Genomic DNA, 13,486 nt, shown 5'->3' with positions numbered 1-13,486 from the left:
AACCCTGGGAGGGAAAACTCCCCCCGGTTAAGAATCAGTGCTGTCCCCCCAGTGGAAGCACCATTTTGCATGTTGGTATATTTCTTTCTAGTAGGGAAAGAGGATTTTCTGTACCTTATTCGGAGGCAATAGGGACCAGGATGTAGCTGGCTTGGGGGTGATGGCATCAGTGGGGTGAGAGCATGTGACAGCCCAGCAGAGTCAAAGGTGCCAGGCGGACAGTGGGGGCAGCAGAGGCTGCGGTTCTCCTCAGGAACCCCCTCTTTAGAGCTGAAGCAAACCCAAAATGAAATCTTTCCTTCAAAAATATCTGCAGAACCATTTCACCCAGTCTCACAGCAAAGTCAGCATCATGACATTATGATGGTTTTAGTCACATTGGAGAAAAACAGAATTGCCCAACATCTAACCAAACTTGGCTCCAGACCACTTTTAGCGATTTCCAGTGAAAGACGTCCCCCACAAAGGGACCGGGTTTGCCCCGACTGAGGTAACTCGAAGAAGGCCCTGCGCTCAGCAGATCAGGTCCGGGCAGTGGCCCCCGTGAATCCGGCCCCACACGGTCCAGTCTCCGGGTCCAGATGCCTTGCGGTCAAGGCATCTGAGGTCAGTTCTAACATGACTCAAGTCCTGGACTCGCCTCTCCCAAACCCTGTGAAGAAATTCATCTGCCGGCTTCCATGGCAACTCCATGCACACCTTTTCTTCTCCCACCTGCCTCTCAGACCTGCGTGTCTTCAATGCCTGTCCCCGTAAGCCCCCCCATCTTCTGCCTCCAGCTTAACCTCCCCCCACGAGAAAGAATCTCCCTTTACAGGACCAGGGAGGGCGGAAGGCGGAATTGAGCCAATTACAGGATGGGGAGGAGGGCAGGAAGCCTGAGAAGACTTCCTCGTTAATAATAGTTCTTGTCCCTTCCCAGACCATGTATGGACTTGGGGTGAATCCTTTAAGGACAACATTCATACACAAGTTCGAGTTGCCACGACCCATTTGAAATCGGTCCTGTTCCTTTTTGGTGCCACCTACCTCCATATGGTCACGCTTGTGTTCTGACAGTCAACTCCCATAGCCCAGGCTCATGTTGGCATTATGTCCTGATGCCACACCCAGCTCAGTACCATTTGGCAAAAGCATTTTATAAACATGGTTTTCCCTCTTCCTTACTCCTCATCGGGTAACCAGCTGTGCTGAGAGAGGAGAAGCCTAGCAGCTCCCTGCATTAGCAAAAGTTTAGGAGACAAGTCCAGCTACCCATGTGGCTCAAGAATTCCCTCTCGGCAGAAAATTCCACACAGCATGGCTGACTGACTGCCCTGCTTTGCACAGCAGTGTATAAGGGCTCGGGAGAACGGGGTTCAACCACAGGGTAAATGAACACCTGACCTCAAGAAAACTACCGTCTAGCAAAGGAGACAGATGAGCCCCCAAGCGGAGTTCAAGACAGAATGGCCAATGTTGAATCAAAACGGTGAGAAGGTAACGTTCTCGACTACTGGTGTCCTGTGCGATGGCCACTAGCCACGTGTGGCTATTTCATTTTAAACTAACTAAAATGAAATCAAATTCATAATTCAGGTCCTCAGTCATGCCAGCCACATGCCAAGCTCTCAGTAGCTACACAGAGCTGGTAGCGACCCTGCTGGACAGCACAGAAGAGAACCTTCTAGTCATTGCAGAAAGCTATGACGGACAGCTCTGTTCTATTAACGTCAGTGGGGGAGGAAGCAGGAACCACGAACAAAGTGCAGGCCAGAAATCTGGATGTCATTTAGGCTCCTTCCCCCCTTGCACCCGCCACATTGAATCAGTCACCAACCCTCTCTCCTGTCTCCCAAAGCTCTTGTCTCCGCCCTACCATGGGTCTGTATTTGATGCTTTCCAGGAGCTCTGGCTGTGTCCCAGACCTCAGTCTACCTTTGTCTGGCTTTTCTAGGGCCTGGACAACACCCCCAAATTTTACACGCATCGCCCAAGGAAGCCTGGATTTTCTCCCACACCTGATGTCTGTGGCACACACAAGAATGCCATTTAGCTCAGCATCCAATCACTGCTTGTTTCAACACAGTGTCAGCCATCCCTCCCCAACCACCACTATGCCTTCCGCTCTCTGCTACTGCCACCTGTCCCTCCCCAGGCCCCTTGCAACCAGAGCGGAAGCCTGAGGCTGCCCCTCTCTGCTTTGACATCTGCCAGAATTCCCCTCTTGAGACGCTCAGAGCGCTCCCGTTGCTGCAGCAGACCTCCTGGATTCAGATCCTGGGGTGCCCAGGAAGGAGAAGGTGCCGTGTTGGGGTGTCCCTCTGGCCCTGATGACCATCAGGACTTTCTAATAGGGGACATCTGCTTTCCTTAACCAAAAGCCAATCGTCACACTAATTCTCCACTTATCCAAATCCTCTGGCGATGGGCAGGAGGGAGGCAGAGTGACTTCCTGCTGATAAATGACGTTTGCTCACCAAATCCAGAAACTCATTTCATATCTAGTTTTCCCTTCTGTGATTGGGCAGCCCCAGCTGGTCTTGGACCCACCCCCACTTCCCCCCAATCTTGTACAGGAAGCAGCAGTGGGGGGATGGGATCCCTTATGACAGGAACTCCGGTCACCTAGAGGTGAGCAGTCCCTTTCCCAAGGGACGTGGGTGTCCTGGCACCATCCTACGTGCTGATTCTCTTTTCATTTTTCCAAGAAGCTGCTCTCTGGTTTAGAGGAAAAGGGTTTCCTTTTTAAGGTTTGACGTTTATTTGGTTACCTCGCAGGCCCACGGCCGGGAATGGAGAAGGGGTCTTCCAGTGATAAACAAGGACTTCCTTTCCCCACATAGGAGCAAGGTCTGGCTTGGGAGAAAACAGTGAAGGAAAGAGAGACCAGGAATCCCCACCCCCCCATCCTAAAACATCTCCATCCTCTTCTGGGGCAACTAACTGCCCCTTAGCCAGGAAAGGCTCACCTGGAACAGAGAATGGACACAGTGGAAGTTTCTGCCCAGGCCCTGCAGGCGGGATCACGTGGGCTGCAGGCGTCGGCTCCCGGGGGCACCTGGCCAGCCCAGCCTCCACAGCTCAGATTCTGTCCCAGTGCAAACAAAGATTTCCTTGACTGGAGCACTGTCCTTAGATCACCTCCCAGCTGTAGGGCCTCGGGCGGCAGGCCTGCGGCTGCTTTGAGAACCGTGTGAGAGAGAAGAGCCAGTGACAGCTCATGCTGCTGCTCCGTGAGGCTGCCCTGCAGGTGGCCTGGCCCATGGCCACTGCCCTGCCGCCGGGACACCCTCGGGAGCTGAGCACTCCTAAGACAGAGGGAGCAAAGGACCTGGGAATTCCATGGCCCAAGGCCCACCAATCCTGTCACAAGCCGTACGAATGTCCTTGCTTTTCTGGGGCCTGGACATGACCTCAGCATTTGACAGGCATCTCCAGAGGAAGCCTGGCGAGAGATAAAGCTTTGTCCCATGCCTACTGGCTTCTAGGTCAACAACGTCATTTAGCTCAGCATCCAGCAGTCCCTCTGCTCCGTGCAGCTGGGCTGCTCTGGCTGAGACCGCTGACGGCCAGAGCACTCAGCCGTCGTGCCCGCACCGTCCACGAGCGTTGTAGAGTGCCTGCCCACGAAGACCACCTCCTCTTCCAGCCCCGCGCCGGCCACCGTGTTCCCCATGTTTATCCTTCCTGGTCTCCCCCTTAGAGACAGCTGTTTTCCAGGCTTTCCCTGGGCTCTCGGCTCGTCTCGCCCAAACACCTTTTCTGCCTGTCATCTGATACACGATGGCTTCAGCTGACAGCTCCCCAGTCTTCGTCCCCACCCCATCTGGTCGCTCTCCAAAGCAGTAACCACTAGCCTGTGGGGCTAGTTGAATGAGTTAGCATTAAACAAAGGGAACAACTCAGCTCTCGGCCACACAAGCACGTCGAAGGGGCTGCCCTCTTGCACAGCACAGCTGGGACAGCGTTCCGTCTCTGCAGGACATTCTACGGGATGGCGCTGGGCTATAGCCAGGTAGCCAACCATCATCTGAACACCTCCTTTCTGCTCTCCTAAGACCCCTGAACCCCAGTTAACTCATTGTCTTCTCCCCCAGAACCCAACCATACCCAGTCCTTCCGCTTACAGCTCAGTGAGAGTTGACGCCATTCACACCGGGCACAGACCGGAACTCGGAGAGCCATCCAGACCCCTACTTCTCATGCACCTGTCACCTCTAACTCATCACCAGCCCTCCCGAAGGTCTTTTCTCCTCTCCACCCCCTCAGCCTCTGTCACCACTTCTTTCTCAGCTTCTCGCTGGTCTCTCCCCGCCTCTCATGTACCTTCCAAAGTGCTCACCAGAGGCAGCTTTCAAAACTGCAGATCTGAGCTCCACCCTTGGCTTAAACAGATTCCCATGGAAATAAAGGAAACATCGAAATCCCGAGCGTCTCCCTCTGGCTGCTGCCTCAGCTCTGGCCCTGTCGTCCCCACCCCTACACATATGTCCTTCACTCCAGCCACCTGGAGCCACTCGAAGTCCCCGACACAAGTTCCACAGTGGTCCTCTGTCTCTGTCCCCTGCCACTTCCTTCAGCGATGTGTTCTTCAGAGTCCAGCTGGATGCCACCTCCTCTGGAAGCTTCCGCCCAGCATCCAGTACAGGCTGGTCTGTGACGGTCACTTGCTCTTCTAGCCCGTCACAGACCAGAAGCTTCCCGGAAATGCGAGCTGGGTCTCATTTCTCACGTGTGTCCAGGGCCTAGCGTCTGACTTTCGATATTCTTGACCTCCCCACTCACGGCTCAGCGATTCCCAAGGATTGGAACCATCATCCAAAGAGGACTCTGGGATCCCACACTTTTTGCAGGGGCCTCAGCAGTGTGCTCCAATCTCTCTACTCAGGGAGGGCGTGGTTTGGGGGATGTGGCGGAGTGACCCCGGGCACACCATTAAGTGTCATCAGAACACAGAATCCTGGTGCCGCCATCTAGCCGTCTTTTCCTTAAACGCTCCTCTCATTGCACCCAGAAAAATCTGCTTCAGAAAGAGTTACAATCCACTGCCTCCATTAGCCAAGGTTAAAAACCAAGGTTAAATATCCTGCAGAAACAGTCTAATTAAATTATGATGCATCCCTAGGATGGAAAACTAGAATCGAGGTGGTGAATCAGGGTGGCAAACTCAGCGGGTTCGGTCGAAGTACCAAGGAGGGTGGGGATAGCAGAGAACCAGGAAACGCATTTAGATAAATGAGCAAATAATGTGGGGGTGGGGGGGGCGGGGCAACTCTGCCAGCAGCACCCATTAGTGACCTCTGTAAACAGACTACTACTGACACGGAGAGACGTTCGTGAATGGTGCTGAGTGACAGTGCAGGTTGCAAACACACACATGTAAATGCGCGCACACACACACACACACACACACACACAGCCCTGGAGGCCACCCACCTGGCGGCTCACAGCAGGCATCTATCTGTGGGTGATGAAAACATGATGTTTGCCCTTTTCTCATTTGGGCTTCCCTGGGTTTTGGCCCTATAACAGTCACATATTTTTTCCCATTAAGTACACATTATTTTCCACTTAGAAAAAAATGACAACTAAGCCCCACCCTGGGACTAAGGGAGCATGTTACTTATTCCAGGGAACTTGACACGACGCACAGAAAGGCAGGATGGAGGAGGCGCTTGGGGTGCTGGGGCCGCTGTGCGGCTCGAGTGGGACCGTGGGGAATATGAATAGACCTAGTGCTGACGTCCCACGTTGTTTCACGGGTGTTTCTTGAGTGTCTACTACGAACCGGGCAGGGCTGGGTTCTAGGGACACAGTGGGACGGGAAGGACAGCAGAAGCCCTGGCGTGACTGTGGACGGGGCCAGGCCGGACACGGGCAGCTAAGCTGCACCAGCGTCAGGCCGGCTAGAGAGTCTCCTAGAAGCCGGGGCATTTGTTCTGTCTTCAACACACCACTTACTGGTGGCGCTTGCTACTGGAGGACGCTGCCTGCAGCCATGAAACAAAGGCCACGGAGCCAAACCCTTGAGTCCATCAGCAGGAGTTGCACACAAGGGGACCAGGAGCAGCGGCACCACTTATCAGAGGTTTCTTCTGACAACAAAGTCCTGCTGCCTTGATTAGGCACCGCCCAGGGGCCGGGCTCTGGGCACGCGCTTTACGGCTTTGCGTAACAGGCAGTACGTACCATGCAGTACGTACACGCAGTACGTAACACGCAGTACGTAACAGGCAGTACGTAACACGCAGTACGTACCACGCAGTACGTAACACTAAGTAAGTACCACACAGTATGTACCACGCAGTACGTACCACGCAGTACGTAACACTAAGTAAGTACCACACAGTATGTACCACGCAGTACGTACCACGCAGTACGTACCACGCAGTACGTACCACGCAGTACGTACCATGCAGTACGTAACACTAAGTAAGTACCACACAGTCTGTAACACACAGTAAGTACCACGCAGTACGTACCACGCAGTACGCTATTGAACTTGATCCCTATAGCGCGCGTCAATTTCTCGGGTGAGCAGGTGAGCTCAGAGTGAGGGAGCCCCTTGCCCTGCACCCCACAGTGGGGCGGGGCTGGGGCTCAGGTGAGACCCGGGGTGTCCGACAGCAAAGTACCTGCACTTCACCTCGAGGGGTTCCAGGCCGTGGACAGGACAGGCTCAGCGTTCCAGCAGCGCGCCCAGCCGCTGCGTGTCCGCCTGCTTAGGCTGCTTGGTTACACCTGCGACAGCAGCCCGGTGATTGACGCTGAGGAGCTACCACCAGCTGGGTAAGGTCATTCATTCGTTCACTCATTCATTCACTCAACAGGTTGCTGAGTGGCTGCCTGCTGTCTGCCAGGCGCGGGACCGGGCGCTGCGGAAATCCACGGTAAGTGTCTTCGTGGAAGCAGGGCGCTAAGAGCTCTCCCGGACGCCTTCAAACCCACCGCGAGAACTTAATGCCTGTGGATTCGGCACAGCATCACCAGAACCCCCCCCCCCCCTCAAAATACAAGAGGCCTGGGCAGCGTGGCCGTTGAATGTGCGGTTTTAGGGCGCTGCTTTTGCAGGGTGGAGACACACCTGCGTGGGTGCACGTGGGAGGAGGAGGGGGAGAGGCCACACCCAGCCAGGAGGGCGAGGGGATCATTCAGCCCCCGACACCCTACACCCTCCGGTGGGTAGAAGCCAGTTGGAGCACCGCCTGGGGTCTCCTTGGATGGACCCCCTGGTGGGGGTCCCTGCAGAGAGGAAACGGAGCAGGAGGACACAGGGGGCGAGAGGGACCAGAAAGGGGGGGCGTGGGCGTCAGCCTCGGGCCTGTCTCCCCCGCTGCCGGACCTGCTCCGCCCCTGTGCTGGAGCCACGCTGAGTCTCCTCAATCTGAGACCTAGGCTGGTTTGCAGAACCACGGGTCTTGCTCTGCCTTCATGGGCAGGGGAGTCCTGGATGCCAGACGATCCAAGACCCCATGGCCACCTGAAACCCACCCAACCCACCCATCTCTCACCAGAACCCACTTGAGACTCTTCACAAAGAGAAAGGGCCCTGGTGCTTCCAAGCACACCCTCGTCCCCAACTCTGAAGACCAGCCCCAGAAACCCACAGGGCAGAGGTGCAGGGCCTGTGGTTAAGTGCAAACCCACCAGGGCTGGTAGCTTTCCCGCGGAAGGTCCTTGTCTTTCCCAGGTCCCCAGGGCAGAGGGTGGCTGGTAATCAGCTGTGCCCACGTGGGGCAGGGGTGCAACCCAAAGGGAAGCGTCCGGGGCATTCCACCAAGTATGGCTTCACCAGTGGCCCCCCGCGTTGGACCCAGCACAGGGCACCAAGAACTTGAATTCCCCGTGCTCCCTCCTCCCCCACTGCCCGCCCGCCTGTCTGCCTGTCTTCCCGGCCTTCCTGCCACAGCCTCCTGCTCTGCTTCATCACATTCAAGGAAAATTCCTGCAGGAGCCAGGGAGATGGCCAGACACTGAGGCCCAGCTTGGCCCACAGCATCCTGACAGCCGTCCTGGACAGGGCAGGACGCCCCGGAGGACTGTGCCAGTCCCATCCACAGCCGGAGAAGGAGGTGGTGCCAGGGCCCTCCAGGACAGGACAGGGACGCCCCCGGTGGGCATTGGTGGGGGGGGGGGTCTCCAGTGCTGCTGCCCACAGGCATCTTGCTTTGAACCCAGTTCTGGAAAGCGAGCATTGGCAAGGATGAGTGGCTTAGCAGGATGCTGGGAGCCACGCGTCTCCCAGTTCACAGGTATCTCTCAGATGCAAGCTTGACGGGACCCAGAGATAAAGATGTCCCCCAAAGGGCTCAAGAGCTCCCACTCCGGCTCCCAGCACTGAGCCTGTCCCTGAATGGCAGGAAGATGAGGGTCAGAGGACAGAGGCTGTAGCCGCAGAAGATTCGCTGAGGGGCTTGGGGAGGAAGGGAAGAGCCAGCGTGCCCCACTGCTGCACGTCTGTGGTTAAGCGCAGAACTGGCCCTGCCTGGCCGTGGACCCCAGCACTGACCCCTGGGCAGGGCGCTGAGAATCCCAAATCCCGGGCCTCATGGGACTGGCTGTCTGGGCTGCCCGGGAGAGCATGGAAGGAGCACCTTGTGCAGGCTCACATGGGTCTTTTCCAAATTGTCCTCTAAGTGGGCAAAGGACCCCTCACCCTGTGAGGGCTCAGGAAGGTGCCTTGTCTCACTTGACTTTAAGAGAAGGCAGATTTTAGCAGGTAAAAACAAGAAAAAGATAATAGCCTTTAGCTCACACGGTAGTTATGCCGCCAAGACGAAGCGTGCTGGAGGCCATCACCCCCAATTAAAGCTCTCTGGGCTCTCAGGGTAGGGAGCTGAGGCTGTTTCCCGAAATGCCTTTCTCTTTCCAGTGGATTGGCAGGCAGAGTTGCCTCCGGCAGGCAGAGCTGGGGACCCGGAACCTTTCTATTCTTCCTTTCTGTTGCAAGCTGTCACTTCCACCCCTCCCCTAAGGCTCCAGGAACCTCAGCCACCCCCGGCTCTAGGAACTGGGACCCACGCAAGGGACCAGCCCCTGAAGACAAAAATGCAATGGCAAGCACATGTCCAGGGAGGACGCCAGCAGCACCGCTGTATCTACGAAATTCTTTTCATCTTTGTTTTGATGGGTGAAGTTCAATGCCAGAATATTTGGTTTATGAGTCATGCTAATTATAGCTGGGGGGTGGGGGTGGGGGTGGTTGAGGGAGGGCAAGAGGCACCAGGAAGAACAACAGAAAGACGCATGTTCCAAAAACATTCTGCTGTGCTGGTTGTCCTGAATAGTGAGGTGACATCCCAGGAATGAGGAGCCTGTGCCCTCCCTGGGACCAGGTCAGCTTTCTCAGCTCCCACCTGTGAGGTGCCACTCGCTGGCTGGTGCCACCTGCCCCAGACAGGTAGCAGCATCCTCTGGTGAACAGGGGCCCAGCCCACCTCTCCTGTGCCTGGTTTCTCTGTCTCCCTGCCATGCTGTTTGCCAGGAGCACTTTCCCTGACGTCACAAGAGACTTGAGACGGGCAAAGGAGGAGAGAGAGCATGAGAGGAGACGGCGAGAACCGGCAAAGAACCGGGAAGCAGAACCGGCTGTCCTTCCTGCTCTGGGCACTGTCTCTGTGGGCAGCTGGGAAGCAACAATGTGGGAACTCAAGAAGCTGGGTTCCAACCAAGGCCTGGAGAGCTGTACATCCTCAAGCAAGCCACATCCCTTCTCTGTGCACCGAGATTCAGGTTTGAGTCCCAGGTCTGCCGTCGACGCCTCTGGGCAAGGCCTGAGCCTCTCTGAGCGTTTCAGGGCTGGAAGTGCCATTGATAGAACTGTTGGCAATTAATGTTTGCTCGGGGCCCGACGTGCAGGTAACACACACGTGCACACCCATGGCTAAGCTCCACTCAGCTCTCGGGTCAAGAGAGAGAGTGGGGAAGGGAGGTGAGAGGGGACAACTCAACCCTATGCCCGCATCTCCCCGTCACCTGTATTTTCTCCCTCGTCTCTCGTCAGCAGGGACATTGAGCCTCAGGAAGAACCAACTTCCTGGCCATGGCAGGCCTCTCCCTGAAGCACACACAACAGTCAAGTGCATCTGTTTGTGACCTTGTACATGGGACTGGCTGTGAGCTTTCCTGCACTATAAAAAGCAAAGGCTAACAGCCTCTGAGGACCTCACAGCCTCCCCCAGGGACCCGACGTAGCTAGGGACGTAGCTAGCGATTGAGAAAACGCAGTTTCTCAGATGCTTGTCATTTTCAAAGCTCAGAAGGCGGACACTCCGAGTGTGCCCAACGGCCTGCATTCTCAGACGCCAAGTGGGACTGAAGCGACAGAAACAAGTCCCTTCCAATGGGTCAGGAGGGCCTCAGAGTGCCCATGGCACGTCAGCATCCATGGAAGACATGGGAGCTGCCAGGAAATTGGCATGGCGGGGTGCAGGGAGCACAGTGTGGGTGCTCAGGACAGGCGGGATGCACACCTGCATCCATGGAGATGACCTGGGAGAGCTGGGTGGTACAGAGGGGGTCGACACAGAGAGGCATGGGCCGCTCCGGGACTCAGCCCCAGACAGACCAGGGGCCACTCTTAGCAGTGTGAGAAGCCCGGAAGGTCCCCAGGAAAGGGACATTATTCTTCCCTACCCAGACCGGATCCCCTCCGGGAACACCAGAGCCATTAGATACTGGGCCCAAGTCAGCATTTCCTTTTCTGTATGTGGTCCAAGTTGGCCACAGGCCGGGCTGGACAAACCTGGCTCTCAGGTGGTCCAGGCGATATTGGGGTGGGGGGCTCCCCAGAGGTGCACAGAGGACTTGGGTACCATTCCTTTTCTTACGCCCTCAGAAAAGCACCAGAGAAGAGTGAGGCAAGATAAACACCCCACAAAACACGGGAGGGGGAGGTCCAATGGTTCCTGACAGCATCCCTCTGCCGCCGAGTCCCTGCTCCCAAGTCACAGAGGGGGACCGAGGCTGGCCCTGCACAGCACTTCCCCGACTGAAAGGAGTAGCAAGAAGGGGCACCGGGACCTTCCCGCCACGCCAGCTCTTTCTGCCGCTGCCACAACTGCCACCCGGGCCCCTCCCACCCGGCTCCTCGCCGCCTCAGCAGCTAAGGTGTCTGCTCTACTCCGCTCTGGCAACTGGACTGAAGCCACAAAAAGGAGCCAGGGCAGTGCTGGGTCCCGCCTGGCTGTGTCCCCACCCGGCCACCTACCTCCAGCCGGCGTCCTCCCCGCGGCCTCTGGGCTCTCCCAGCGCCGCCTCTTAGAGCATCTCCCTGCGACGGAGCCTCCCTCGGGCCAGGTCGGGGGAAGAACAGACTTGTCGAAGGAGAAGAAGGAAAAAGTCCTCCGGGAAGAAGGCGCAGGAGGAGGGAGCCTGGTCCAGGCAGCAGCCGTCTCTTCCCGGCACCTTGACCTCCTTCGCTCCAAGGTCTCTCTGGCCAGAAGCGGAAACGCGGTTTCTCGAAAGTAAAGGAAGAGCCGAGGAAAGCGGGTCAGAGGCGTAAAGAGCAAACCCCAGCCAGATGTGAGCTGCCGGGAGCCTCCAAGACTCCCAGCGCATTTTATCCAAACAGCGGCCGCGGAGGATTAACTGTCTGCGTGCCCGGCCGGCGGGCGGGAACGGCCAGTGCTGCCCTCCTCCCGGCCACCCTGGGAAGCCAGCCCAGGCTGGGACTGCGGTGGCCACTCCAAGGGTGTGGAAGTCCGCACAGATGTGAGGGCAGCCGGGAGCCCAGGACAAGGGGGTTTGGGAACCCCAAGTTGCTTGGTGGCAGGGGGATGGGGTTCCCAGGAGCTCGGGGTACCTGCAGCCAACGGCCAGGGATCGAGTCCCCAGACGGTGGCACACCTTCAGTCAGGGCCTCCACCTGGGGTCCAAGGACCTTGGACAGGTTTGGGGAAATCTGTGAACCCCCAAAACAATGCAGAATTACGTGTGTGCATTTTTGGACAGGGATGGTGTGTCACTTTGATCAGATTCTTAGCTTTGTGACCCAAAGGTTGGGAACCCCCAGCCAGGAGCAGCAGATTTGTCCAGAGGACAGTAAGAGCCAGGGGCGGGGCCAGGAGGGACTTCGGCATTTCTCAGTCTCATTCCTCGATATGAAAATTGAACATTTTCTCCATCTCACACAAAAGTTCTTTCTAAACAAGTCCCTGGGCCCCACCTCACAGCCCGATAGCTGCCCCAGGTTTCCCGGAAGCTGGTCTCCATCCCCAGACTCTGAGTCAGACCGGCTTGTTCTGGAATCTTATATCATGAGAAGAGCTAGACAAGCAAAACTCTACTATGATAATAACTTTCTTTCTTTTCTGCTGCTTTCTGGACCCTTGTTCCCACGTCCTCTCCAATCTACTTGGATGTCACACCTTCGCTCCTTGTTCACTCCTCCCTCCTCCCAGGGCCCCTCTCCCTGGCTTCACGTGGACAGAGGATGTAGAGACTGGGATGCTGGTTTGAGGTGCTCAGGGCAAAGCAAAGAGCCTGTACCTCACTCTCCCTTGCATGGAATTTCCTTCCCGCCTCTGCTCCTCACGTGTCTGCCTAGAAGGCCAAGGAGTCAAAAGGGAGAAGGGCGTGTGCCCGCCTGACGGCCGCCAGGCACACCAGCCTGCCAGGGCAAGCTGAGAACATGGAAGAAGAGGGAGGTTCTGGGCAGTGGAGCCCATGAGTGCGCAGTGACCACTCTACAGAGACCCAGCCTCTGACCCCCCCACTGTGGGAGCCAAGGAAAAAAAGTGCTCCTCGTCCTGAGTGGCCCTAGAGGAGTTCACGGACACTCTGGCAAGATTCAGAAACCCCATTGGAGATGCTGTTTCAACGCGCTAGAAGACTCAGTAGTTGCATGTGTCTGAGACTTGGCCAAACTTACATCCATGGTTGATTATCGACACAGGAAAACCCCGAGATAAGCTCGTTGGCTCCGTTCCTGTACGTAACTCGAAGGACTTTCCCGTCAACAAGACCCAGGCCCGGCACAGGACTGACCTTCCCCTAGCATTCCGTCCTCAAATAGCCTTTGCAGCGGGGAGGCAGGGCACCACACAGCAAGAGAAGCAAAAGAGGCTCCATCTCCACGCAGCCCCTGGGGGACCTTCGTCCAGGACGTGCGAGGGTCCACGTGTTTCCTGGAACTGGAGTGAATCGGGAACCCCATGGATGCAATGGGAAAGCTCCCCATTGCCCTACCCAGGGACTCAGGCCTGGGGAGCGCGGGACCCACACTGGACCTCTGCACACGACGCTGGGCACGCAGCTGGAAAGAGAAACAGATGCAAAGATGGATGATTTGTCCCCTCCCTTCACCCCATCCAAGACAGTTTTGGTGTTGAAGCAGTAAAGGACCGTCACCTCATAGATAATTGAAAGACACGAACTGGGGAGGGGGGAGGCCAGTCTGGAGCAGAGCTCTAGAAATGCAGCTGAGTAACGGGCGTCTCTTCCCGTGGCAGGGACGCTGTAAGTCCTCAGCTTGGGAGTGCTGCCCCAGCGGTGGGCCTGATCG

The 13,486-nt window shown here is 56.6% G+C and overlaps 1 protein-coding gene and 1 long non-coding RNA gene across 4 annotated transcripts in view; one reads left to right on the top strand and one right to left on the bottom strand.

The window, feature by feature from the left end:
* Positions 1-13,486, bottom strand: part of C1QTNF1 (C1q and TNF related 1) — a 21,463-nt gene extending 7,977 nt beyond the window's left edge. The window contains exons 1-2 of one of the 3 annotated variants that reach the window (XM_019735601.3): positions 13,333-13,486; positions 11,192-13,237 (exon numbers count right to left, since the gene is read on the bottom strand). The gene's annotated coding sequence lies outside the window, so the exon portion shown is untranslated. Of the gene's footprint in view, positions 1-2,951; positions 3,176-11,191; positions 13,238-13,332 lie in introns of those variants that run through there. The other 2 variants (XM_019735603.3, XM_074320474.2) reach the window with 2 other exon arrangements.
* LOC141568977 (uncharacterized) lies at positions 3,579-4,409 on the top strand. Its single transcript, XR_012492331.2, has 2 exons — positions 3,579-3,997; positions 4,080-4,409. It is a non-coding gene; the product is annotated as an uncharacterized LOC141568977 (long non-coding RNA).

This window comes from Rhinolophus sinicus, chromosome 12 (genome assembly GCF_057876585.1).
Source record: "Rhinolophus sinicus isolate RSI-liver-muscle chromosome 12, RSI-T2T, whole genome shotgun sequence".
NCBI lineage: Eukaryota > Metazoa > Chordata > Mammalia > Chiroptera > Rhinolophidae > Rhinolophus > Rhinolophus sinicus.
This window is presented reverse-complemented; position numbering and strand designations above follow the sequence as displayed.